The sequence below is a fragment of the Schistocerca cancellata genome, chromosome 7, assembly GCF_023864275.1.
Source record: "Schistocerca cancellata isolate TAMUIC-IGC-003103 chromosome 7, iqSchCanc2.1, whole genome shotgun sequence".
NCBI lineage: Eukaryota > Metazoa > Arthropoda > Insecta > Orthoptera > Acrididae > Schistocerca > Schistocerca cancellata.
Genome location: NC_064632.1, coordinates 321,825,474 through 321,830,142, shown reverse-complemented (window position 1 = coordinate 321,830,142; position 4,669 = coordinate 321,825,474). Strand labels below are relative to the sequence as shown.

General features: G+C 46.0%; 1 pseudogene; it reads left to right on the top strand.

The window, feature by feature from the left end:
- Positions 1 to 1,135: 1,135 nt before the first annotated feature.
- LOC126093010 (5S ribosomal RNA) lies at positions 1,136 to 1,253 on the top strand (annotated as a pseudogene).
- Positions 1,254 to 4,669: the final 3,416 nt, after the last annotated feature.

Below are 4,669 nucleotides of genomic sequence, written 5' to 3'. Positions count from 1 at the left end.
GTACTACTTAACCTAAATTATCGTAAGGACAAACACACACACCCATGCCCGAGGGAGGACTCGAACCTCCGCCGGGACCAGCCGCACAGTCCATGACTGTAGCGCCTTAGACCGCTCGGTTGAGATTTTCTCCGCTCGTGGACTGGGTTTTGTGTTTTCCTCATCATTTCATCCTCATCACCGGTGCGCAAGTCACCCAATGTGGCGTCGACTGAAATAAGGCTTGCACTCGGCTGCCGAACTTCCCTGGATGGGGCCTACCGGCCACCAGTGCCACACTCTCATTTCATTATTTTTACCTTACTCTGTTGTCTTGTTGTAATTTTCTTTTTCTCATAGTTTATTCCATTTGTATTTTGCATGGAGGTTCCCCTATCCTACAGGATCTTGTGTTCCTCGGGTACAGGTGTTCGACCACCCGACTGGCCCTAGGAAAATTGAGTACTTTGAGATGTAGCCATCGACTCAGGAAGAAACCATACAAAACGGAGCTAGAAATTCCCTAACAATAACTGTTTTACGATCCTTACCTTACTGAAATGTACGATATTGTAGTGCCTGTGTTGTTTCGAAGAACTATGCAATATTCCTTCTTCGTAAATGTGTGTTTTACTGAAGAAATAGTGCATTGCTCACAGGCACTGCAATATCGTATTTATCCGCCGACACCAGGCACGCGACTTCCAATTAAAATTTCCTGTACGGGAATATACACAACGGATGTACGAGTACAGGTTGGAGACTCATGGTTGACGACATATGGAAAGTTGGGTCTCACCATGAGTGCTGCATGTATAGCCTATTGGTAAGGCGACCGCTTGCCATAAGCCAAAACTCGGGGCTAGAGTCCCGGTCCGATGCAAACTTTCATAGTCTTCATTCCATTATACAGCTGATAGTTGTCCATATTCGCAATTGCGAGTATATTTCCTGCATTACGAAATCTGTCTTATCAGAAGAAGTCGAGGTAAAAAATTGGCAACTATATCAGCACGCGAAAAATTCACGAGTCAAAAAGTAATCATACTGCCACCAAGCAAGTAAACTGTGAATCGCACAAACTGCTCCCAAGAATATTTCTCACTAAGCTTCAAATCACGAAAGCATACTTTGTAACCACTCAAGAAGAAAGGTGGCCGACGGCTTTACCACAGTGGTAACACCGGTTCCCGTCAGATCACCGAAGTTAAGCGCTGCTGGGCTGGGCTAGGACTTGGATGGGTGACCATCCAGTCTGCCGAGCGCTGTTCGCAAGCGGGGTGCACTCAGCCCTTGTGAGGCAAACTGAGGAGCTACTTGAGAAGTAGCGGCTCCGGTCTCGTAATCTGACATACGGCCGGGAGAGCGGTGTGCTGACCACATGCTCCTCCATATCCGCATCCAGTGACGCCTGTGGGCTGAGGATGACACGGCGACCAGTCGGTACCTTTGGGCCTTCATGGCCTGTTCGGGAGGAGTTTAAGAAAAAAGGTAAGAGCCCAATAATCAAACTGACCTAAAAATGTACTGCTCGGGACCTCCCCTTTTTTTCTTTTTTTTTCTAGTTCCGTCCACATGCAGTGATTAGAGCCCTTCTACTTACTAGCCTGACCAAATGTTGGGTGTTACCAAATAGAATAAGTAAGTCGCCTTTTTTCGGCAATCTGTTCTTTTGGCTTTTTCAGATATTTTGTGTTATATTTTTTCCCCCCTCTCCTTTGTTTGTTACAGTTTCATACCACTGAAGATGGAATTTTAATATCTCGAAACTGGTCCTGGTCTGAATAAATATTAGTACGACTGAAGATGAGCTCTCCAAATTAATTATGATGCCTCTCATTTGCTGGTGTCCTGCGTACCAAATCTTGTGCAAAAGTAGACTAATTGCAGTACGGCCATTCTTGGGAGGAAGTCCTGGTAACTTGTACACCTGGAAGTACTCTCCGCCATGCATTTCACAGTGTTTTGCAGAGTATGAAAGTAGAAAGATATTTGGCATTCAAGCCAACATAGCGGCATTCCGCCCCGAATGATAAATAGTAACGATTTACACAGTAATAACCACTGTTATCTCTCGCTTGAAACGCAAGAAAACAGAAGACAATCATAACGCCGGTACTGCCCTTCAAATTTTCATCACACAGGGAATATGCAGACGATGCAAGCGGATCGCAGCGTCAGTGCTTTGCGTGTGACAGGTTTATGAATCGCTGGAGTGGAAGCAGAGGAAATCCCACACGATTGGTGAGTCCACATCTACACCGTCCAGCCACATCAATGTGACTACCTTTCAGTCGCCTAAATAACGACCTTCTGCAGTATTGACCACTTCGAGACGTGCAGGAAGAGAGTCAGTGACGTTCTCGAAGGCACCGACAAGGATGTGAAGCCACAACGCCCCTGTGCCGTGCCCAGCTGCACTAAGTTTCTCGGTTCAGAACGAATGGCACGAACAGCCCGATCGAAGTGCTCCCACACATTCTCGATTGGGTTTAAACGCTGCGAGTTTAGTGGCCAGGGACTACGGTAGACTCATACTGGTGTTCTTGGAACCACGCATGTATGTTGCGAGCTGTGTGACACGTTGCGTTGTTCAGCTGGTAGACGCCATCGTACTGAGGAAAAACGTGCATATAGGATAGATGAATATTCGTCTTCATCCATTGTGCCTTCCAGAATGACGAGATCATCCAGGGAATGTCATGAACACATTCCCCAGACCATAATACTCCTCCTTCCGTGCCGGCCTCTGTGGCCGAGCGGTTCTAGGCGCTTCAGTTCGGTACCACGCGACTGCTATGGTCGCAGTTTCGAATCCTGCCTCGGGCATGGATGTGTGTGATGTCCTTAGGTTAGTTAGGTTTAAGTAGTTCTAAGTTCTAGGGGACTGATGACCTCAAATGTTAAGTCCCATAGTGCTCAGAGCCATTTGAACCATTTGAACCTTCTTCCGCATTGGATCCTTCCGGCGATTGTTGCAGGGTCTTTGCCTTCAGACGCTTCACGCCGAGCACGCGAATGGCCATCAGTCTGGTGCAATATAAAACGTGATTCATCTGAAGAGTCTAGTGGACGTCCAGTTGTGGTATGGACGTTCTAACACCAGCCTTTGTCGGCGGTGAACAGCAGTCAGCAGGGGTGGGTGCTGCAGAGACCTATACGTAGCAGCGTTCCCTGAATAGTCATGCTCGTAGCTACTTGGTTCATGTGGGCGGTCAGTTGCTCAACAGTTGCCTGTCTGCTCGTCCGTACACATCTCCGCAGCCGTCGTTCACCCCTGTCATCTGTGGCCCGTGGTGTACCACAATTGCCTCAGCGCCGGCTTTGGCTAGTGCCATTTTGCCACATGCAGTATACCTTAAGGGATAACATCACTCTAGCGCCCTAAAACAGCGTTTCCTTGACAAATTTTTTTGGATGGAAGGAAAAGTGATAGGGAAATAACACTTGGGCTGATTATGGAGCATATATTTAAGAACATTGCGAACAATTTTTATAGGAAAAAATTACAAAATGGCGACACTGCCAATTCTCTCGAGGCATGATGAATATTAGGCGTTCTGCGGCACGCACTATGACCAGTGCTAATTTGAATATGAAAGAAAGGAAAAAAAAATGATGTACTGTACAAGAGTGTAGCTAGTGAACCAGCCAGGGAATTTTAGAAATACTGATTCTTGTGTACTTGTCAGGTGTTTGAATAAGGACGTCCAATTTCCACCACTAAAAGACAGTCATTTGTTCATAAATATGGTTTCGATTAACTAATGGGAAATCCCACAGGTGATTCACTTCGAAGCTTTATATCAAACTTGTGGTTAAATTTTCAAATAAAAAAACTGAAAATTGTTGGAGTTATGCTGTGCGCCGTTTTGAAAAATAATATTGCGAGGAAAAGCGTTTGAAATTTTGAAATGTGTTATAGACGGGAAGAAATGGAAAACTCTTACAATTACTCAGCTATCTCAGTACTGGCCTGCCACACTAATGCCGCTTCGATCGAAATCATATCCACTAGTTTATCATAAAACGGTTGAAATATCGGTCGTTGCAATTCCATGAACGCACAAAACTTTACAGTTGTGTTAGCTTGACTCCAAGGAGGCGCATTACTAGGACGATTAGAAGGCTGATTTCATATGCGCTGCGTATAAACGTACTACTTGGTATAACAATTTCTGCGCAGCATGGACAATCAATAATTGTTTTGCAGCCTAAGCTTCGAGGACTTCGTTCTTGCAACGTGATGCCTGCATTGCACAGTTTACATTTCATGCATTGAGAAATAACAGAGGAAATGGCAAGAAAATTTATAATCCTATAGTTCAGTCCGCAGTTCGCATCGAGATCTTGGCCACTGTCTATCAATTTCTTAGCATAGTTACTGACACCTTCCGAAGTGCTCTGAGTCTCATATCTGTTCTTCGGACGCTTTTGTGACACACTGCTTCGACACCAAGTCGGATAAGACATTTTCGTACCATTTCCGCCCGTGTACAGTTTTTACCTTGTGACGGTACAAACCCGCGTTACTAGATGAATAGGTCTAGTACGCAAGGATTGCTTTGTGGAGAGCGACATGGTGCGCCATCCACGGAAGCGCGTGGCGCGCCCGCGAGATATTTGCAAGGTGTCGGTGGGAGGCCTCCGTCGCTGGGTGGCCACGTGGCCCGCAGCTTGGGCATTGTTT